The 24,259-nt window shown below is 37.2% G+C and overlaps 1 long non-coding RNA gene across 3 annotated transcripts in view; it reads left to right on the forward strand.

Annotated features, from left to right (window-relative positions):
* Nucleotides 1-24,259, forward strand: part of LOC121012166 (uncharacterized) — a 47,674-nt gene that overhangs the window by 17,712 nt on the left and 5,703 nt on the right. For 2 of the 3 annotated variants that reach the window (XR_005781981.1, XR_005781983.1), the window contains exons 4-6: nt 2,944-3,004; nt 12,422-12,535; nt 13,948-14,061. This is a non-coding gene — a long non-coding RNA (uncharacterized LOC121012166). Of the gene's footprint in view, nt 1-2,943; nt 3,005-12,421; nt 12,536-13,947; nt 14,062-20,720; nt 20,822-24,259 lie in introns of all 3 variants that reach the window. The other variant, XR_005781979.1, reaches the window with a different exon arrangement.

The raw sequence follows: 24,259 nt of genomic DNA on the forward strand, positions 1-24,259 counted from the left end.
TGGAGTTGGTGGGCAGGGCCGCAGTCAGACCTGATGTCTGCCCCCAACCCACTGCTGGGGCCACAGTCAGACTGGTGTGTGCCTTCTCTTCCCCTCTCCTAGGGGCGGGATTCACTGTGGGGTGGCGTGGCCCATCTGGGCTACTTGCACTCTGCCAAGCTTGTGATGCTGGGGCTCTGGCGTATTAGCTGGGGTGGGTAGGCAAGTTGCACTGGGGCAGGAGGGTAGGCTTAGCTCGCTTCTCCTTAGGTGATCCACTTCAGGAGGGGCCCCTCTTCCGTGGGCCTCTCGTCTGCGCTTGGCTCCAGTGACTCCATTCTGCTAATCCTCTGGCGGTTTTCTGGGTTATTTAGGCAGGTGTAGGTGGAATCTAAGTGATCAGCAGGACGCGCGGTGAGCCCAGCGTCCTCCTACGCTGCCATCTTCTGTTTTCACATTTCTTAGCTCATTTAAATCCAACAACATTCCAGGGAGGTGAGCTAACTGCCACTTTCACAAATGAAGGAACTGAGCTAAAAGAAAGGAAGCAATGTATCTAAAGTTAACCAGTTAGTAAATGGAAAAGCCAAAATGTAATCTTGGGTCTTATTAATTCTGAAACCCCTTTTAACATATCCTTTTTAACATACTATTTGCATCTTTTTGCCCCCTCTTCTCTGAGTTCCTCCTGTTCAAATTGACTTTTTACCTGCTACCATGTTGGAAGGAATTTAATAATATAATTACAGTATATTACCTTTTAAAGATTTGGTTGGATTTGAATAGGAGGCAACCACCAAATGAAATTTGAGCGGTGAAATTTTAGATATCAGTGACAGATTGATGCAGGAGATGTTACACACTTACAGTCTCAGAAGAAGAGGCTGAGGTGTCTGGTGGGACACTGAAGAGTTTCAATTATAAAATAACCTGAAGTTGGGGTACCTGGGTGGCTCAGTTGGTTAAGAGTCAGACTCTTGATTTTGGCTCAGGTCATGTTCTCACATTTCGTGGAATTGAGCCCCGCATTGGGCTCTGCACTGACAGCACATAGCCTACTTGGGATTCTCTCTCTCTCTCCCTCTGCCCCTCTTCCCCTCTCATTCTCTCTCTCTCTCTCTCTCTCTCTCTCTCTCTCTCTCTCAATAAATAAATAAACAAACATTTAAGATAAAAATTAAAATTAAAAAGTTTAAAAAAATTGGAAATCCTGAAGTCAGGGGCCACGTGTCTTTGTCCATCTCTGTTGTAGTGACATGGACACAACATCCTTAAAATATATCTTCTGATGAGAAATGATGAAAAACTGTATTGAAGTTTCAAGAGAAAAATACATCTGAAGGAGGAGATGGTAGCAGAATGAGAATTCCTTTGTATGAACAGCAATATAGTATTTTTCCCAGTCTTTCAAAAATATCACTATAAACATAAAAACCCCACCTATGCCTTTCAACCCCTAATTCATTAGCATGCACATTCAGAATAATTGAGTAGTGTAAATGAAACATTTTTCTTGTCAGTAGGTAAAAAAAAATGTGTTATGCAATTCTCTTTAACTGTATGTACTGGTGATGCTGAAGGAAATTACGAATTGAAAGTAAAAGAAAAAAAATTTTTCCGAGCTTACGTAGAAAAATTGTTAGCTCAGACCTTAAATTGAATATGCAACTGAAAAGTCTATAGATCAGATATTTAGCACTCAGAAAAAAAAATGCACACAATCTGAGCTTGCAGCGGACACTTGGTTATCATTCTCAACAATCAAAACAAACATTTTTTGAACATCTAGTATGTATCAAAATCTGAACCAGACAGTGAGAAAATAGAGTAGGAGGTCCTAAAATCTATTTGGGGAGACAGAGTATGTCTGTACACCCACCTACACATTAAAAGAGAACAAAACAAAGTGGATTCCATTTTGCTGAATGTCTTCCATAAATGACCCCACTTTATCCTGTGTCTGCATTGCATAATTGTTTTTGCTTATGAAGAATAATCTGTTATATTTTTCACCTTTTCACCTTATTTCCTAGCATGGGAAATTAAAGCAGGGTTTTATCACAAGAGCTAATAAATAACTCACTTTTTTCTTTTTTTAAAAACTCGTTTTCATTTTAAGATAATTTTTAGGCTTCTAAAAGAGTTGAAAAATAACGCATAGAGTTCCCATGTACGCTTCACTTAGCTTCCCTTAATGTTAACACCTTACATAACCAAAGAGATAAGAGTGCTTATCTCTAAACTAAGAAATTACCATTGATACAATGCAATGAACTACAGACTTTATTCACATTACAGCAGTTTTTCTACTAATGTCTTTTTTATGTCCCAGGATCTAATTCAGTTTCCACACTATACCGTTTGTCATGTATCCTTAGTCTGCTCCAATCTTTAACACTTCCTCTGTCTTTTGTTGTCTTTCATTACCTTGAGGCTTTTGAAGACTATGGATCAATTATCTTGTAGAATGTTCCTCAAGTTAGGTTTGTTTAATGTTTTCTTTTTTTAATATTTTATTTATTTTTGAGAGAGAAAATGCATGAGCAAGGGAGGGTTAGAGGGCGAGGGGGACAGAGGATCCGAAGCAAGCTCCAGGATCCAACGCAGCGCTCAAACTCACTAACTGTGAGATTATGACCTGAGCCAAAATCAGACGCTTAACCAACTGAGCCACCAAGGCGCCCCTGTTTAATGTTTTCTCATTGTTAGACTGAGATTATGCATTATTAGAAAGAATACCAGAAAAGTGACGTACCCATACTCACTTTACCATGATAGAAGGTACATGATGTGGATATGTCATATTGGTGATGGTAATCTTGGTTAAGCCTGTGTCTGCCAGATGTCCACACCACAGATCACCTATTTTTCCCCTTGTAATTAAGTCTTCATTTACTTTTAGTAAGAGATACTTTGAAATTATTCAAATGTCCTCTTTCTCCTTAAATTTCACCCCCTAAACAGCTCACTTTTGAAGAAAACATACCCCACAGAGAGGAGAACTCTACCAGTGACTCTAAAAGCCGTAAGTAATTGGTGGCTCTTATGATAATCCTAAAGTAGAGAATCTTCAAATTGCTAAAGACATAACATGTAAAACCAGAGGCACCATAAAAAGGGAATAAGGAGTCAAACAATTTGCCATTCGTACTAAAACACACACACACACACACACATGCACGACGACAGCAACAACAGCAACATTCCTCTTTTCAAGGGCAGCGCTAAAATTAAGAAATAAATTGTGAAGAGAAACAGAAGGAATTCCAGACAGATTCCATAGTTATCGGAGCTACATTATCACTTGTATTTCTTAACTCATTTTTGTACCAGTAAGTTATATGGTTCACTGATGGTTTAAAAATCATATTTCCAGGGTTCCTCAGATCATGTACATAAAGAACCATGAGCTTTGGGGTTTTTTTATCACTAAACTTTGGCAGACTGCTGAATGCCTCTTGTATAATTGGTTTGTTGATTTTCTCCCAACATTCAGTTATTAACATCGCAAGACCTAGGTTCCATTCACACTGTAAAATATTTCTTCAGAATTAATTCTGTACCAGCTGCCCCATCCATAAGAGGTGAAAAATTCATGAATCCTGTCTTGGCAGAATTGACTTGACCCTCCACGAGTCCCAAATGAATTAACTACAGCATATAAAAAGGAATGTTACTATCAGTTTATCACATGAAAAAGCAATTTGAAATGTATATAAAATATCAAAATATCTATGTTATTAATGAACCAACTATGTACTGCCTTTTTCTGAGTCAGTAGTAGCATCAATATCTAATACATATTTAGTACTTTCTATGTGCCAGTCACTACATTTTTTTACACATATTATCTCATTTAATTGTTCGTTAATTACAGCTTTATAAGGTATCAAGAATTGTGAAGGGTTTGAAATGTCACCCTACTTGTAAGCTAACAAGATGGCCTGCCAGTTTTATGGATGCTGACAGAAGACATAAGACCCTTGGGTTAGAGACAAAGGGCTTTATTACCCATAGAAGCAGTAGTAACCAGAGAATATCAGCATTTTCTTGGGCCAATTCTCTAAGCCCTAATTCCCATGGGACAGCAGAAAGAAGGTCAGATTACATGTGCACACAGTGGGTTGCATTACAGGAGAGGAGCCTGAATTTAGGGAAAGTGAATATTTTTTAAAATGTTTATTTATTTATTTTGAAAGAGAGAGAGAGAGAGAGCGCACGAGCAGGGGAGGTTAGAGAGAGAGAATCCCAGGCAGGCTCCACGCTATCAGCATGGAACCTGACAAAGCGCTCCATCTCACGATTATGAACTCCATGATATCATGACCTGAGCCAAAATCAAGAGTCTGAAGCCTAAGCAACTGAGTCACCCTTGCACTCCAGGGAAACGGAATATTTAAAAATAAACAGTAATCAAATAAATGAATAAAAATAAATAAATAAACAGTAACCATGCCACTCTTTGCTCCAGAGGGGGACACTACCACTGTCTTCTGAGGCTATTTACTATACAAACATCCTTGAACAAACAGGCCAGAACAAAGGCAGGCAGTGCCTCTGCTGGCAAGACACACAGAAATGCAGGACACTCATGGAGAATTACATCCCACCACGATGTAGGTACTGTCATTATTTGTCTTACAAATGAGGAACTTTAAGCTTAGAACTTCAGGAGCCATTCAATGAGGACATAAGGTATATGATTTTCCATGGGAGTGTGTTAGTATTTACATGCTCCCCATAAAGTGTTGCAAATCGCACCTGCATCAGTTTGCAAATGGTACAGGAGAGGGATTGGGTATAAAGGTGCACCGTAGGTAAACTTTTCATTAGGTGTTTTGAAAAACAAAGTGTGCTTTCCTCTGTGATGTCACTTTTAATAAATTTTAAAGTATCAACATTCATATATATTTTCACGTCTACTATGCTCAAGGAGAAAGTATGCTGCTGTAGAAAAAAAGCATGATCCCTGAAGTCAGACAATGTCAAGTTGGAACCTCTGTAAGGTGTTTCCTGATTTGTGAAGGGGGAATCCCTTGCAGGGTCATGGGAGGAGCTAAATGAGATCATGGATGCAAAACTCCCAGCATCATACACCGGCAAACAGTACGTGCTCAGCAGTAGGAAGCAATAATGGTCACTTGTAGGGTGATTGTTAGCAAAGTCCTTTCAATTTCTGTTGCTCTCAAAATTTGGAAAACTCAACAATAAAATCAGAAAGAGATTTTCAAGCCCTGTTTTTCCGTGCAAAAGCTTTTGTAGGCATTGGAGATGTGTCATATTGAATTTAACTTTTTGTTGTTGTTCAAAGATTAATTTTAAATATGGGGTGAAAACTCTTTAAGCTGTCAAAGCATTACCTTTTAGCATTGGAATGGATGTTTTTCTTTTAAAAGGTCTCCTAGTATTTTTTTTAATGACTTGGAGCAGAAAAGCTTGTCATTTTCCCTAACACAGTGTGAATAAAATACAAATGTATGGTGGGAATCAGAGATGGGAGGAGCCCAGTAATCTACACCTGCCATGTGTGTCCTAGTGATCAATTTAAAGGGACCTTTGACTTTTCATAGGGAAGTGTGCTATGTTAGAGACAGCTCTGTTGATCTTTTATCCATTCACATGGGAAGGTGTTGGAAGATGAAATTGCATTTTGCATTCACTTAAAAGTTACGCCACAGCCATTAGATAAAAGCAAGAATAATTGCCTGCTCAGTGGGCAGGCTGCTACAGAGGAAGAAGCACACTCATCAAACAGTTGTGTTTTTCAGCTTTGGCAGATGGAACATCACATTCTTTGGTGAGTTCCTCCACCCTGTAAAATTTAATGATTTGCCCTCCCCGCAGATTGCTGAACAAATTATTGTCCACGATAGCTTGATGTCAATTTGCTTTCGAAAGCCTCTCAACTTTAACTAATAGTTGCAATCCAAATTAACAATAACCAAGGAAGTATGGAAATTATGGGTGCATTCTGGTAATTCACTCCAAACTAAGCTTGTTATCTACATGAAATACAACCGTGGCTCCATGAATAATTCTCAAAAATGTTGAATTTAAAATGAGCACTGGGTAGGATAAACAGTAGTTGAATAATACTTAAACTCCACCATCTGGTATTCTAGTATTTTAATGTGAGCTAAATTTCTTTTATTAGGTGTTTATTTGAGATTCTTTATGGATTCTTTCCTTCTGCAGAGGGAGCTCCATAAATTGGGGAGGAGTAAGAGTTACGATCCAGGATAGTTTTCTTTTATAGTCATTCTCTTAAAGAGAAACACAAGTTTCAGAATCTCAGCCATTTTCCCAAAGGAACAACTGCAGAAGTCCTAAAATAATTTGTTTTAATTCATAGCACTTACTTATAAGATACCACAAGATCAGTGGGTGTGGAGGGAGGGAAACAGTTCCTCAGGTGGAGAAAAAAGGGTATATGCTACAGATTGATGATAGGAAACAGACAAAATGATTAACAGTAGGAGACAGGGCAGGACCAAAACATAATAACAAATATATAGCAGTGGTCTTTGAGAGAAAAATAAAAGACTAAAATAAGGAATTTTTGAAACATGAAATGGGTATCATGAAAGGAAGATTGAATGGGCTCATCATGATGGAAAAAAAAAATCATGTTATTTCCCCAAAACTTTTATACTAGGCTATTCCAGTGACTTAATGTGCAATATGCAAGAGAATTATTTTTCTTCTTCCTGATGTGAGAAAGGTAATATAAAGTTACATGGAGGAAGCAGGAGACAGTGATAATGACATTTACATAGCTCCTTACTGTTTACCAAAATACCTTTATACACATTACCTGCTTTCATAGTTACAATGCTCTGTGTACGCTATCATCTCCATTCTCCATATCGCTAACAAGCTAGGCTAAAGAGTAACAGTACCTTGAGTTCAGTCTTATTTTTCAAAACTCTCGAATTGTTGACAAGGAATTTCTGGGCATGTTCCAAGCAAAACTACAATTTGCTTGAAATGCATCTTCCTCCTCAGTCCAAATTTAGTTCTTATTTAATTACGCGGTACCACCAACAGAAATCTGGCTCTGCCACCGACTGGCATATACGCCTGGGAGTAGTCCCTACCTTCTTGAAGCAGTAGTTTCCTGAACTAACATTGATAGAGCACTTACAGTTTTACAAAGCACTTTGCATCCATCACCTCATTTCCTATTCATAGCAATTGTGTAAGGAAAACATGTCTATTTTTTTAATAGAGTACATTTAAATTTCATGTTGATAAATGGCCCAAGATCACACTGACAGTAAATGTTGGATGCAGGTCTCCATTCAAGACCTCTAAGCCACCACCTTATCACGAAATGTCAAAATCTCAGTTTGGGTTACATACCATCTAAGATTTCCTCCAGTTCTATCTGGGCTGACTTTAAAGACTGGGAGACTCTAGAGTTATTTGCATCTATAGTATTTTACTAATAAATTGTATAATATTTGGAATAAAAAATAAAATTAAAATCTAGTTATGGAAGTACTTTCTGTCATTTCCTTTCTACAAGTGGGGTGTAAGGAACAAAAAATAACGAAAACCTCTCTCCATCCTCAAAAAGTGCATCCTCTGGTTTGGGCATAATCTATAAACATCCGCTGCCAGAAAAGCACCACAGACAAAGTGTTCTGAGAGTCAGAGTAGAGAGGGGGCTTTAAGCTTTAAACCGCAGGATCGGTTTAAACACCTAGAGACTGGAGCAAGGAAATAGAAGAATGATAACCCAGAAAAATCTTGTCTGCTATCTACCTTATTAGCATGTCTCTTTTCTACCAAAAAAGACAATGTCTTTTTTCTTGTAAATAATAACATTATTGTTACCTTTTTTAAAATTTTATTTATTTTGAGAGAAAGAGCATGAGCAGGGGAGGGGGGGGAGAGAGAGAGAGAGAGAGAGAGAGAGAGAGAGAGAGAGAATCCCAAGCATTCTCCGTGCTGTCAGCACAGAGCCTGACACGGCCCCCAAACTCACAAACTGAGCCATGACCTAATCTGAAATCAAGAGTTGCTGCTTAACCTACTGAGCCACCCAGGCGCCCCGTATTGTTATCTTTATTGTTATTCATTATCATTGCAGCCCTTCTAGTAAAATAGTTAAGCAATATTTATTCAGTACCTGAAATATGATTAATATGTATACTCAAATCTAGAGAATTACAAATCTAAGAAAGCATGCAAATTTTAGGCACCACCTTCACTTTTGTCTTCAAAGTGATCTTTCTTTTTTGTTGTTGTTGTGTCTTTATCAAGAGCTGCCAAAAAGTCATTCAAGTGACCAGTTCAGATTTTTCTTCCTCTGTGTCTAATTTCCCAAAATACTAAAGTAAAACACTGGAATGAATGAAATACAAAAGGACAGAATGGAAAAAGAACAGAAACAGGACTAAGGCAATTATCCCTGAATGATTGACGTCTGACAAACTTCTCTATTACCCATAATTGTTCAGTGTTATTTAGTCGTATCCTATGCCATTATCCCAAAGCCAAAATAACATCCACTTATACTTGTAACAGTGCACATTGTACAGATTCTTCTCCATGAAACAAGTAAGATGAATGTCAGAGCAGGCCTGGGAAGATATTGAAAACAAAGAACTCAATAGTGGATCACTCTGGCAGCAGATTAAATAAGTAATACATGAGCATCAATTCCAAACACTGGTTCCATTTAAATTTCAGCACTGCATCAAATATCAGGCAACTGTGTAAGATGAAGCAGGACCAAAGCAAGAAGGAAATTATAATAATGTAGCTTGCAGTACAACTTCATTTCAAATAACATCTTTCATATAAACTGATATCCAAAGTGCTTTACTGAATAAAATAGTACAAGAAAGTGGACAGCATGTGGTATAAATTACAGAAAACAGTGGTGCAAAGATATTATATGTGGAGCAAATTATTCTATCATAAAGCCAACAGCAGTGGGAGAGAGCATGAAGAAGTATAGCAAAGTGGGTAATTTTAAATGAGGTGTAAGAAATTTGGACATTGATAAGAAAACCATTTTTCTCCCCACTTATTTTTTTTAATGAAGCACTTACCATTCTCTTTTAGTAGAATGTGTTAAGCTGTGGTATTGATAAAGGTGAATTCTAGGATGCTTTGTTGAATATTGCAATCAATCAGAAAGAATGAGGGGTTCTGTGTGAGGGATGAAACGTCTTCCAAAATATGTTGCATATCTTGAAGTGGCACCTCTACAGGTGGAAACTTCCTCTTCAGTATTTACAGCATGGTAGTTTAGAACATGGTTAATGACATCAGACCGATCAATCAGATCCACTTAAGAGCTGGATGGTCCTGGACAATGTAGAACCTTTCTTTGCCTCAGTTTCCTCATGTCTAAAATGAGAATTACAATAATATGAAACAAGATGTCATAAGGATTAATAACAAAATGTATATGAAATGTTTAGCAGAGGGGCAGTAGTGCAGCCATTTAAAATGTTAGCTATGCTAAATATTAGGTATGAAAAGGAGGTCTGAGTCCTCATTGGCATTCCAGAACCACCAGTGAGAACCTCTAGATTTGTCAAAGGCCAATGGTGTTCAGATAAAGTAGTCAGGATTCACTTCAGAGCACTGCCGACTAGGGTGAGCCACTTGCACACCTGCTTCCAGGGATGCTACTGTCAAGGATAGATGCTCAAGGGTATGAATCTCTGAGGTCACATGACTTTGGGTTTGCAATCAAGAAGATAAAACAACAGAAAACTGACACTCCTTAAAATCTGCCAGAAGATCCAGGGTAGGCCTTTGGTTAAGAGGTTCATAAGGGAGGGGTGCCTGGGTGGCTCCGTTGGTTAAGCGGCCAACTTCAGCTCAGGTCACGATCTCGCGGCTCATGAGTTCCATAGTGCGTTCGGCCCTGTGCTAACAGCTCAGAGCCTGGAGCCTCCTTCTGATTCTGTGTCTCCCTCTCTCTCTCTCTCTGTCCCTCCCCAGCTGGCACTCTGTCTCTGCCTCTCTCAAAACTGAATAAATGTTAAAAAAAAATTTTAAAACAGAGGTTCATAAGGGAAGTTAGGGTACATAAGTTCATCCATTATCACAAGCAAGTATGGAGGCCTTGCTGTAGAACCACTGCTTCTCCATGCTTCTATGGACTTCCTAAATTATGCTCTGCTCTGTGGCCTTGTGGGTTCCTGTCAGATGATTTCCATGCATGTCCTCCCTGTAGGAGCCTACAGCGTCCATCATTCCTCTGGTATTAGTTAACTATCGTTGTGTAACAAATTATCCCCAAATTTAGCACTTTACGACAACAAACATTTATGATCCCACAATTTCTGAGGGCTAAGAATCCAGGAGTAGCTTAGCTTTGTGGTTCTTGCCCAAGGTCTCCCAAGAGGTCTTTACAAAGTCAAGCTGCTAAGTAAGGATGCAGAATCATTTCCAAGCTCACTCATGTGCCTATCAGCAGATTTCAGTTCCTCACCATGTGTATCTTTTCAAAGGACTGCTCATGATGCATGAGCCGGTTTTTCCCAAAATAAGGATCCAAGAAAGCTGGAGAGACCAAGGGAGAAGCTACATTGACTTCTATAATCTAATCTTCAAAGTGACATGTTGTTACTTCTGCCCCGTTTTATTGGTCACCCAGACCAACCCTTGTACAATGTGGCAAGGGTGTGAATAGTAGGAGGAAGGGAGCCCTGGGCCCATCTGGGAGGCTGGACACCACATCCCCTTGTGGGTAGCTCTTCTTCAGCCCTGGCCACTCCTGGGCATGCTTAGCCTGTTGATGAGTATGATCCAGTTTGTCTCTCATTTTCTGTTCCTTCCAAGCTAAACTATCATGGACTACTGAATGATGCTCAAGTTTTCCTTTCTCAAAGCACAAGCCAAAACATTTATCCTATTACATACGCTAAAGTACTTAAAGGCTTTTATCTGTCGTTCTTCCAGGTAAACCTGAATATATTTATTGAATAGCATTAGCTACTAGAGCTCAAGGATCAGATATCTGTAACTGACGATGCGGCACCTAACATCCTCATTTTTTTGAGACTCTAAATAATTATGATTATCATCAATAGATGATAATGCTTTGATGGTAATGCTTGCCTTAAACTATCTTTTCTCTGAGTCTTTGCTCTCCATTCATTCTCCATTCATTCAGAATATCTTTCTCTGGTCCATTCCCCAGGTGTTCATATTCTCTCATGGCCTCATTTCAGTGAAAGCTCCTTCAGGGACCCTCCTCTGATCCTTCATTTCTCACTTCTCCGAGCTGCATTTTCATTTCATTTGTAGATCTCTTTTTCCGTTGTTTACCCATTAGAGAGTTCATATAGCAGAACTCTGTAATGGGGTAGTCCTGGAAGCCAGTCTGTTAGATATGAGGCATGGTGAGGTACAGGTGAAGAAATCATCAAAGTTGTTTTTTTTTAAGTTCATTTATTTTGAGACAAAGAACAGGGGGGGTGGGCAGAGAGAGAGGGAGAGACAGAGAGGATCCCAAGCAAACTCTGCACTAACAGTGCAGAGCTTAAAGCAGGGCTCAAACCCAGCAACCACAAGATCATAATCTGAGTTGAAATCCAGAGTCGGTGGCTTAATCTAGTGAGCCACCCAGGCGCCCCGCCAATCACAAATTTAAAAAAATACTGCCAGCTTCTCAACAGTCATGGAAGGGTTCATCCCTAGGCTCCTAGGATAACATGTTTCTCTTCTTGGAACAAGGGTGTGTTTACCTTCCTGCAGGTCCCTGATTATCAATAGACAGCATGACCTTTTAAAGCTGTTTGCTCAGTGACCTTATGGACTCTCAATCCAAACTTGGCTTCACTGAGGGCAGTTTAGCAATTGCCCTAGAGGCAATGGAGTGGGACTGACCCCTGTTTGCTCAGCCTTTACTAGCTCAGCGCTTCTCAGGGGCTGAAATCCTGAACCTTTCTGCTTCTGTGGATGGCTTATTCTTGTCTGTCTTTTTACTACAAAAACAATGTAGCAGTTTTCAAGAACTTTTGAAAAAGAAAAAACAAACTACTGGGAAAAACAAAACTCCAAAAATCCCAGTACCCAACTGCATAGAAAAGAGTCTGTGACTCTGAGCCTATGTATTCTACGTGTTTGGTAAATGGGTTCAAATTTCCTGACCCCTTTACCTTGTCCAATTAAAACCATTGTGCAGGGGCGCCTGGGTGGCGCAGTCGGTTAAGCGACCGACTTCAGCCAGGTCACGAGTTCGAGCTCTGCGTCAGGCTCTGGGCTGATGGCTCGGAGCCTGGAGCCTGTTTCCGATTCTGTGTCTCCCTCTCTCTCTGCCCCTCCCCCATTCATGCTCTGTCTCTCTCTGTCCCAAAAATAAATAAAAAACGTTGAAAAAAAATTAAAAACAAACAAAAAAAAACCATTGTGCATACACACCCATACACATACACACTCAATCTTTTTTTTTTTCTTTTTTTCTTTTCAGGTGTGTTCCCTGACTCTCTTAGCTTCCTGGACACAAAAGCAAGTGGCATGTGACATACGCTTTCTTCCAAGCCATTGTCCATGTTTATATAATGTTTCACAACGTTGCATCACAGTGTGTATACAATTTTCTGCTCTTCTTTTGGCATTTAGCATGAAACCAAAAGCAATTTATCTCCATGTTGCTGCATAGCCTTCATAATTCAGCATAATTATGGTCTCACAGTTTTGGTCTCACAGACCTGGAAACAGGTACCACCTCTGTCATTTAGGAGTTGTATTACCCTGGATAATTAATTATACTCTCTGGGAATCACTTGGTCTCTAAAATAGGGTTAACAATATCTGCCTCATGCTGTCAGGATTAATAAATGAGTTACAGGACGCAAAGTCTTGGTGCCGGCCTATCCTAAATGTCCAATAAATTTTAGCTAAAAATAACCTTCATAAAATATAATGTTTATGTGGTATAGTATTCCAAGTGGAAAGTGGAAAGCAGAAATTATTTTTGAGATAGAACCACTCTAACATATGATGAAATACTTACTATGCACCCAAATCTCTTTAAATTCCAATTTTAGAGGTGCCTGGGTGGCGCAGTCGGTTAAGCGTCCGACTTCAGCCAGGTCACGATCTTGCGGTCCGTGAGTTCGAGACCTGCGTCGGGTTCTGGGCTGATGGCTCGGAGCCTGGAGCCTGTTTCCGATTCTGTGTCTCCCTCTCTCTCTGCCCCTCCCCCGTTCATGCTGTGTCTCTCTCTGTCCCAAAAATAAATAAACGTTGAAAAAAAAATTTTTTTTAAATAAATTCCAATTTTACATTTTACGGTATAAATGTATATCACATCATTATATTGTACACCTTAAACTTACACAATGTTTTATGCCAAATATATCTTAAATTTTTTTAATGTTTACTTTTTATTTTATTTCTGAGGGAGAGAGAGAGGGACAGAGACAGAGCATGAGCAGGAGTGGGGCAGAGAGAGAGGGAGACACAGAATCCGAAGCAGGCTCCAGGCTCTGGGCTGTCAGCACAGAGAGCTCTATGCAGGGCTCGAACACACGAACTGCAAGATCATGACCCGCGTTGGAGTCGGGCGCTTAACTGACTGAGCCGCCCAGGCACTCCTATGCCAAATATATCTTAATAAAATTGGGGGGAAAATTCTAATTTCAGCCACTTGAATCTGATGCTTATCTACCTTTGAGTGCAGTGGTTTCTCTAATTACAGCCCTGGCATGTGAGAATGTACTTTGGTTGATTCCCCCAGTGTCCTTTTCTTCCTTCATCCTGGATACACATTGCTCCTAATGAAAATATTCGCCTGCTGATGTTTATGTTTACACTGAAGATTTTCACGGGCTGATCCCCAGGTTTTTCATGTGATAGTCAACACTGCATGCAATATGAAGTAGAATTTCAGGATGTTTGCATAACAGGGAAATAAGTGGTTAAGCACCCAGTAAATGAAGAGGTTTTGAGGATATCAAATGTGTGTTAATGAGGAAGTTGTCAACTTCACAGGTTCTGTTTGAATCCTTGGAACCAAGGCAACAGGAAGAATGAATTCTGCTGATCACCACAAAGAGACAGAAGAGGCTTTGGCCAGAAAGTTCTTTTTTTAGTTACCAAAGCTCTGTAAGTAAATAAATAAATAGCACTGATTTACATTTAAAAATTTCTTATTAAGGGGCACCTGCATGGCTCAGTCTGTTGAGCATCCCACTTCAGCTCAGATCATGATATCACAGTTCCTGAGTTAGAGCCCCATGTCTGGCTCTGCACTGACAGGTCAGAGCCTGGAGCCTGCTTCAGATTCTGTGTCTCCCTCTTTCACTGCCCCTCCCCCATTCGTACTCTGTCTCTGTCTGTCTGTCTCTCTCAAAAATAAGTAAACATTAAAAGAATTTTATTAGTATCTATAAATGTGGTTGGTCTTGGTAGTTATTAAACAACGAACAGTGAAATTTTACTAGGGTTGGGCTTTGTTTTGTTTTGTTTTGTTTTGCTTCGAGGAGGGAGAGAGTATTATGGTTGGGCAAAGTGCTTAACTGCAATCTACAGAATCCATGTTTGCAAATTTGAGCAGAAAAGGAATTGATGCAAAGATATTAGACTATTCACAGAATATCTGGTGGGGCCAGAGAATCCAACAGTAAACCTGAACATCCGTGAGCAATGGTCAAGCACTTCTTTTTTGGCAGAAACACCCCTGACACTTGGCATTTATGGTGCTCAGAACTGGTTCCAGAAGCACTGCCACTCCCTGTCACCAAGAACTGGATCCCTCTACCACCTGGACTGCCCCCAAATCTAGGTATATCTTTCCTCCGTGCTCTCTCCAGAGATGTCTCCCAAGGATAGTCTGGTTAGAGGAAGCGAGGCCAAATGCCTGCCCCCTACTTGAGGGAGTCTGAGACTGCAAGTTTTTTTCCTTCCTCTTTGGGAAAGTGAGACATAATGTGGGGAATTATCACAATGGAAGAAGAGTGCTCAAACCTGTCAAGTAGCTCAAGTGATGAATGCACATTACAAGGTTAATCGTTTTGAGTGTTCTGTCTACAGTGATAGTGGATTTCTGTCCCTGAGGTGAAATTTCTTGCTGCCAATTTCTCACCTCTCTGGAGATGGACTCCACATTCTTCAGATGCCAAAAGTTTTCAAACCCTTTGCTGCCTCAAAGAAAATTTGCCATTCTTGCAATATGTATCCCTGCTTCCTCCGTTTCTCCCTTACCAGCATACCCAGTGTTAGCATGGGTATTGAGAAGATAAAAATAAAACTGATAAAAGTGTGTGTGTTTGTGTGTGTGTGTACTAGGTACCATGGAGGAATTCATGACCTCACCTCTGGTTTATAACAAAAGTGAAAGGAGTACATTGTTTCTTAGAAATTTGATTGCATACAAGGGAAATAGGATGGATGATTAAGATAATTGGAAAATGCCTTGTAATGCAAAAATATATATACATAATTTCACCATTATTAGGCATGCTGTCCTAAGACAAAATGCTAATTACTGACTCTAATTGGAAATATAATGATTAAAATGGTCAATGTTTCCAAATAATAACTGTAGAGTAGTTAGGTGGGAAGAAAACAAAACTGTTTTTCAGTGGTATATTTAGAAACCTTATCAATCTTTGACATTCATAGCTAAAAATGGACTTAATCTGTTTTGTTAAATACTTGTAAGCCAAATAATTAATGTATGAAGAGAATTAGTGAAAATGTGGCAAGGTAATCACAAACCAGGTTTAAATAACGGATTTTACTAATGATGAGTTTTTCACTGAATAATCTGTATGCATTGGAAATTTTCTCTAATACTATTTAATGTATTTCATAATACCTTTTAAAATTATGAATATAGTATGCTCATTGGAAAAAATTTGGAAATACAGATAAGCAAAGAAAGGAAGACAAGAAATTTTAACATCTCTTGTGTATTATTAGTCTTCTTGAGCTGCCATAACAAACTACCACAGACTGGGTGGCTTAAACAACAGAAATTTATTTTTGTGGGACTTCTGGACACCAGAAGTCCCATATCGAGGTGCTGGCCAACATGGTTCCTGGTCAGACCTCTCTCCCTGGTTTAGATGGCTGCCTTCTTCTCACAATGTCCTCACATGATGGAGAGATAACACTTCTGTTGTCTCTTCTTATAAGGGCACTAATCCCATAATGACCTCATCTGACTCCAGTTACTTCCCAAACACCCCATCTCCAAATACCACCACATTGGCGGGTAGGGCTTCAACATATATATTTTGGGAGAACACAAACATTTAGCCCATAACATCACAACTCAAAATATAAACACTGTTGAATTTTAATTCTGTTTTTTGCATAAGAACAAAAACAAATATTACAAATAAATGAAAATACACTGATTTGTAATGCACTCTCTACTTTTCATTTAGTATATTCTGAGAATAACTTCCCTTTTAATTATGTAAATACACAATTAAGTATGTAAAAATACTTTAAGTGTCTTTAAATATTATTCTGTAGCATTAGAGTTAATAATAGCATAGAATTCTACTGTAAGTATATACTCTAAAAATTAGTTTCCCAATCGGCCTACTAATGGACATTTATTTTTTTATAATTTTTAAATATTTTAAATAGTGCTATAAAGATATTCTTGTAATCATTTCTTTGCTACATGCCTATAATTATGAGTCGTGGAATTTCTGGGGCAAAGGCTGTGCATATTTTAATGCTTGATACCATTGCCAAATTTCCCTTGAGAAAGTTTGTTCCAAGTGTATATTCTCAACTAGTAATATAATAAAGCCTATCTTGATGTCTTCATCATTAACCTACATTAATGCAGGACATCATCAATTTTAAATTTTTACCAAAGATATGCCACTGTTGTTTTAATTGTTGTTATTATTCCATAGAAATTTTCAATCAACCTTACTCTTAGAGGTTCCGTCTATCCTTAGAAAGGTCTTCCCCACTTCAAAATTAAATAATCATTCATATTGCACTTTTAAAACCTTTTTGTGTGCATAACATTTTAAATACATCTTGAGTTTATTTTAGAGTTAAATATACATTTTTCAAGTGATTAGCAAGTTGTCCCAATATTTTTTGAAATTGAGCACATTTATGCCTAAAATTTTTTTATTTTCTGCACAAATAAAAAATTCTAATTAGTAAAATATAAAACTAAGCCTAATTTTAAAGGGTCCTTATCTGTAAGTTAGTTCTCGTGGGAAAGACTGTGAGGATCCTATAAAGGTCATATGGATTGACTTTGGCCAGCTGTTGATGTTATTTTTAAAACATTCTGTGAACATGACCTATGATAACTCCTTGAATAACAATCCTGAAAATTAAATCTCTACATACACAATCTGCTTCCAACATGGGAGGTTGTACATAATTTTCTCTATAAGCATGCCTCATTCTAATCTTGAGGTCAACAACGCTTACGACAACACACATAATTAATTTTGATGTGTCAAATTAATCCTTGCTGTTTCTTGACATTTCCAACAAGGATATTGATTACTATCATGATATTTTAGACACAAATATCCAATAAAACCTGAAAGTACATTTGCCAATTCACTTAGAACTTCAAACTACCACTAGATGGAGTCATTAAGTCTTTACCAAATTGGATCTAATATAATGTAATGATCTTAAGGCAACAGATCTGCAATGTTTTAGTCAGCACTCCTATGCAGGTAATTTTTTTTTCCTATACAGGTAATTAATTCATCTTTAGACAACCATGACTTTAGCTGAATTGTATTGAATGTCAAATTTATTTAGTAAAACTTAGTGCTAATAAGCATTACAACTTGGTCTTAAAAGTTTCTTCTCAAGATGAGCATGCAAAAATTAATAATATTACTGTATATACACTCATAATAACCATTTGGAAAACATAATATAAGCTATTATACCATTCACAATAAATACAAAAGATATAAAGTACTCAGGAATAACTCTAACAAAAGATATACAAAACCTTTTTATAGAAAATTGTCAAACATTATTAAACAGAATTAAAAAGTCCTGAAAAAAATGAAGAGATATACAATGTTCATGGATGGAAAGACTAAATAATATACCAATGTTAATTTCTCCAAATTAGTCTACATATTAAATATAATTCCAACCAAAATATCAATCCAATTGCTTGTGTAAGTTAATAAGTGGATATTAAACCCATATATAATAATCCATATATAACTCATATATATAACACATGATTTAAAATAGAATTTTATGAAGAAGAAGAACAGTGTGGAGGTAGGGGATGCATACCTTATATGACCAATGAAATGAAGTAGAAATCCAAGAAAAAAATCCGTGGTGGCATCCCCAAAATCAAAGACAGAGTTGGTTATTCATGTGAGAAAACACTAAATTTAAATAAAATTAAGTATTTATCTCATGTGAGCCAAAAATAAATTTCAGGACAACTAAGGACCTACATATTTTCAACCATACGTTTAAAACTGTAAGAAGAAAATGTAGTGTGTGTGTGTGTGTGTGTGTGTGTGTGTGTGTGTGTGTGTTACCTCAGGATAAGGAAGAATTTCTCAAATAAGACACCAAAGCACACAACAAAAATTGATAAATTTTCCCATATTAACGTTTGTGTTTCAAAATATCACAAGGAGAAAAGACAATACTTGGACCAAGTTATTTGCAATACATATATAAATATATATGTACTTCTTACAGGTAAATTTTTTAAAATAAATAATCTAATATAAAAATGGACAATCCCTTTACGGCACAGGAAACCTAAATGGCCAATAAATATAGGAAAAGATGTTTTAAGTTCACTATTATTAAAGGAATACAACTTAAAACTACAGAAAGTCACCTGTCACACTAATGAAAATTTAAAACTCTGCTAACTCTAAATTTTGTGATAATGGGTAGAAACTGGAACTCCTGTACACTACTAGTAGAATGTAACTTGTCATCATTCTCTAGGGCAGCTTCTCAATATTAAGTAAGATTCAACATGCTCATACTCTACAACACAGCAATTCCACTTCTAGGTATATTATAGAGGCAATATCTTTCGTAACAACAAAGATTTGGAAACAACCTAAATGTTCTAAAATAGTTTAGTGGCTAAGTAAGTTTGGTTTTTATAGTGTTGCATTATTTTACAATTGATATAAAATTTAAAAAGCATTACAAGTTGTTTATGGATATTTGTTTATCAAATTATAAAGAAATTTTTGGAAATAAGTATCAAGTTCATGATCATGTTATTTCATGGAAAGAAAGACACAGGAAACTTCAACTGCTTGACTTCTTTTATAAAACAATAAATCTAAAACAAAAATGTTGGTAAACTTAAGTAGAAAGTATATGAGTATTCATTGTATATTTAAAATATGTCATAACTTGAAAAAAACTTTTTTACTCCAAGGGTGCCTGGGTGGCTCATTTGGTTAAGCATGTGACTCCGGTTCAGGTCATGATCTCACGGTTCATGAGTTCGAGCCCCGCGTTGGTCTCTGTGCTGACAGCTCAGAGGCTGGAACCTGCTTTGGGTTCTGTCTCCCTCTCTCTCTGCCCCTCCGCCACTGGCACATGCTCTCTCTCTCTCTCAAAAATAAATAAACATTTTTAAAAAATTTAAAAAAACCTTTTTACTCCAACATTCAAATTTTGCTTTTAAAGAAATAAAAGCATTCTGACATGTCAGTTCATCTATTCCTTCCGGCCTTACAGTTTTGTAGTCATTTTTGCAGTATTATCTTATTTTTGTGTTTAGGGAGTAATATCAATAAAAAATAGCAAAGTGGGTTCTGTTTATTGTTTGATCTTAAAATTTTTGTTTTATTAAATAATCTCTATGCCCAACGCACAGCTCAAATTCATGACCCAAGATCAAGAGTCACGTGCCCTACTGCCTGGAACCAACCAGGTGCCCTTTTTTTGTCTTTTAAAGTGATTACTTCTAGTGCTTTCTCACAAAAATTAGAATTTTTATTTTAGTTTTTCTTTTTGAGAAGTAGTGGTATTACTTTCTATTTTTAGAGTCATGTAGACTATTAAAATCATTTTACCAGAACCCTATAATATCATTGGTAGAGTTTTAAAAAATGTATTTTCCATTCTTTGTTTGGCTATCAGAGCCCTCATCTTGCAGCTTCCCTAAGCCAGTCAAGAAAAAGAAATTATATTCATACCCTTTGTGCAAGAAAGATACAGTTCTGCTGACCAGATTCCTCTATCTCACGCTTCTTTCTCTTTCATATCCACTACATGCCATTTTATGTAATAAATTTCAGCCTCCAACTTACAAATAATCATATTAAATTATACACTGAATAAAAAGGAAGAAAATCATAGCCATAGCTCTCCAGGAACCTGGATCGAATGGCAAGAGCTACTTCTCCCGTGCTGTTATAAGTCTCCACCAAACAAAATTAATTTGCAAGACACTTTTCTACTTTCAGTTTCCCATAAATTGTACCCCAGTTAAGTTACCTGAAGTAATGGGAGGGAAATTTTAGTGATTCATTTATATTTTATGAGAAACTAGATTGACATTTTTATCCCTCCCTACATATCTTCACCCTAAATCAACTGTCCGCTATGTCATTGTTCTTTAACATCATAGAATTCACATGCTTTTTTTAAATCTGATCTGGGGAAAATTTCAAAATATAAATGCCAACTTTGTTCCTCATCTCAAAAGTTTGCAAGAAAAGGAGGAAATATGAAAATCACTAAGGGAGAAAGTGCTTGTGTGGAAGAAGTAACATTTTCCTTTCCTTTAAAAACATTGCTTTTAGGGAATATTCACCTGCTGGAGTATTACATGGATGTCAATCGTTCAACTGTGGCTGAGGTTTACAAGAATAGGAGATGGATGTCACAACTTCTGGTTTATATGGTATGCTAAGTAAGGGTCAACTCTGGGTCAAATTTGCCAGTTGGATATATTCTAAGAGTTGCCCATGGAATTGATTATTTATAATCTTTTTCTGATTAGTGTAGAAAATTTGGAAAACATAGTTAGGTTATGATGTTTTCACTTAGCCTTGCATTGTAAACACAACATCTTAAATAAGAATAAGTCTTTAAAAGTTTTAAAGTTTTCAGATTTGAAACTAGACCCAAATGGAAATAAAATTTTAATAAAATGAATAAGTATGCCCCAGTCATGTTTTACTGGAATAGTTGGATGTACTTGAAAATACTTCTCAAAAATAACATTCTATTATGTTTGGAAGTATTAAATAGTCTCAGTGCAGTTCAGCAATCATTTATTGGGAATTCACTGAGAGCCAAATTGTTCTTGCTCTTCCTGTCCCCTCTAGTTCTTTTTGTCACAGAACTGAGAAAAATAATTAGCCCCCTATAGAGTCATAAACAAAGATCAGTTAGGGAGCAATATATTAAATTCCATTTGGTGCTGTTTCCCAAGTTCCATTAGAATCATTATTTGTCTTGCACACTAATCCAGTGATTGGTTGTGAGGTGCATTTCAGTGTTTGCGCAAATGCTTATTTGTTTCATTTCCAATTCCTGGAACAGTACAGGCAGTCCTCGTTTATGTACACAGTGCATTTCTGGAAACCACAACATATAGGGATCTTTTGTAACACAGATCATTTCCCCCTTAAGACTAGTGTCATAAGAGTCATAGTCCTAAATAAGGGACACAAAAACAAATAAACTGTAGCTATTTTCAGCTAACTAACCGTAAAAGCAAAGATTCAACAATGAGATACATCCATAATAATTTGAACAGAGAAAACCATAATTCATATCTTATAAAATGAACATGGGGCTTCCATATACTTTGCTTATACAGTAGACAATGTACCTACAGCACATTAAAAAATGAAATTCAGCTATCATAGACTGATCACAAATGAATTTAATAAATTCAATTAGCATTAATTTTCTCTTCCTTTCTAGAAATTCAAAAGGGAGGAAAACTTGTTTTGACTGGCCTAAATCTTAAAAAAATTAAAAATAAACAAGGAATCTACAAATGTGTCTCCACTTTTTTTTCTTTATAAATATCTATATACAGTTATTGAAAACCCCTCCACAGAGTAGAAGGGAGAATTTAGTGAGTGATTTTAAAGATGATTATAAGAAAAAGGATGATAATGGCAATGGTAGGGACCTCCTTTCCCTTTAACGTCTCCCAGTGCCTCAGCATATTCACAGCTACCTTTGTGGCTGTTCTGAGGTCACCACATTGCTGCAGGGGTCTCATACCATCTCCTTCTGATCCACTGGCACTGCCAATGCAGATTCAGACTTGGATAAGGACAGGACATGGTAGATTAAAAATGTCTTCAAATTCTTTGCTACTCTTTCCATAGACTCTTCTCCCTTGCCTTGAATCTCAGTGGTCTTAGTGACTTACTAGATCAATGTGGCAAAAGTAGCATTCTGACACTCATGAGGCTAGGTCATAAGAAGTCTTGCAGCTTTTTTTCTAGGCCCCTTAGAGGACTCTTTTTTGTTAGTCAGCTTCTGTGCTGTGAAGAAGCCCAAGAAACCCTGTGAAGAGGTCCACATGGAGAGGAACAGAGGCCCCTAACCAACAGCTAAGCTCCCAGTCTCCATAGTGTGCTATATTGCAAGAATGAACTGTCTTCCACCATACCACCTGATACCATGTGGAGCAGAGAAGAGCAGTCCCTGCTGAGTCTTACCCAAATTGCACATTTATTAGCAATTAACAGAATAGAAGTAAATGATTGTTGTGGGTTGAAGCCACAACACAATTGTAGGGCGGTTTGTTATGCAGCAATAGATAACTGGAAGGGGGCGAAAGAGAAGAAAACTTTAATGTTTCATGCCTGGATGAACAAAAGGATAATACTGTTTCCAGGAGAGAAGTCAATGGAAAACAGTGAAGGTAGAACATTTGACTGGAATAGTATGGAAAACTTGGGTGTATGAAGGGTATTGCTGGGGATCAGTGAGAATTATAGTTAGGATTTAGTATTGTTTACTTTATTATCCATAGTAGCATATCAGCCTCTATAACATCCAATTAAATCTAATGTGAATTGCAAGTTTATTTAAAAGTATACATGACAGGAAGGGGAAGCTTTTCAGAAAATAATACTGGACCATTAAGTAATTTGACTGGAGAGTGTATAATTACCTTTTATAAGATATGAATTATGCAAATAATGAATCAGATCAATATCGGTCTTGAATTCTTCCGAGGAAGCAAATTAGCATAAAATTCATGAAATGGCAACATTCAAACTTCTTTAACTTTCTCTTTGTCTCTGACAGGTTTAAGGGGGCTTTCAGATTTTGTACACCTAATTAATGTCCTGCAGATCATATATTGATATATTATCTATAAATAAGTAATATGTCTAAAAAGTTTTTGCTGAAATTATCCCTGTAGGTGGTTGCATTTAAATGCTCTACTTGGTCATGCACTGTAACTGTATGAAAATTGTAAGCTTCTGTTTTATCTAAAAGTAGGTAATCATTAAGTAATTTATCACTTTAATCAATAACTTTAGAGATAAACCATTGCTAGAATAATACAAAACTAAACAGTTGGGTAGAACTACAACTTTCACCCTTGCTTATAGCTCATAAGGTCAAATAATTTCCAAGAAATAACCTTCATCAACCCATTCAGTGTGGGAGATTTGCATTCTGCACTCTATCTACTTTGTTAGAGAGGATTATGGCAACGATTTAAAAAAAAAAAAGACTTCAGTAAATAGACTATAAAGTTGAAATTGGAGTTATTTCTATTTAATCTTTTCACGTGTCAAGAAGTTCTAAGGACATAACTCACAGCATCATTCTAGTGAACTAAGAGTCAATGTATTTTTACAGCACTTAACTTTATGTGGAATGGCTTTCACCTTTTCCAGAATAGGTCGAAATAAGAAAAAATATTGGAATCCCTTTCATCTCCTATCTCATCAACTGTAAATATTTTTTATATGCACATTGCCTGGAACATCTTAGGAAAGAAAGGAGAAATATGGGGAAGGAGGCAGAGAGGGCTCCCTTAGAAACTTGCTTTTGTATTACCTTAAGGTTTAACCTGAGACGTTTGTGCTAAGTCTTTGTGATTTACAAAATGCAAATAGACACTTGTACCTGTAGGATAATATGTCATAGATTGGGAAGGTATAATTTCAACAGGGGAAATCTGGTTTGAAATACTAAGCATGTCTCTTCCCTCATTATCATTAATGCTGTGTGGGTCTGTCGCTTAGATGGCATGACTTTTATTAGGGCTATGTCCTCATAACCATGCCAAAAATTGATGCTGCAGATATGACAGAAAAAGTAATACCATTTACCATTCTGCTAGGTGACTAAC

This window comes from Herpailurus yagouaroundi, unplaced genomic scaffold (assembly GCF_014898765.1).
Source record: "Herpailurus yagouaroundi ecotype Mexico unplaced genomic scaffold, PumYag 29, whole genome shotgun sequence".
NCBI classification, from domain to species: Eukaryota; Metazoa; Chordata; class Mammalia; order Carnivora; family Felidae; genus Herpailurus; species Herpailurus yagouaroundi.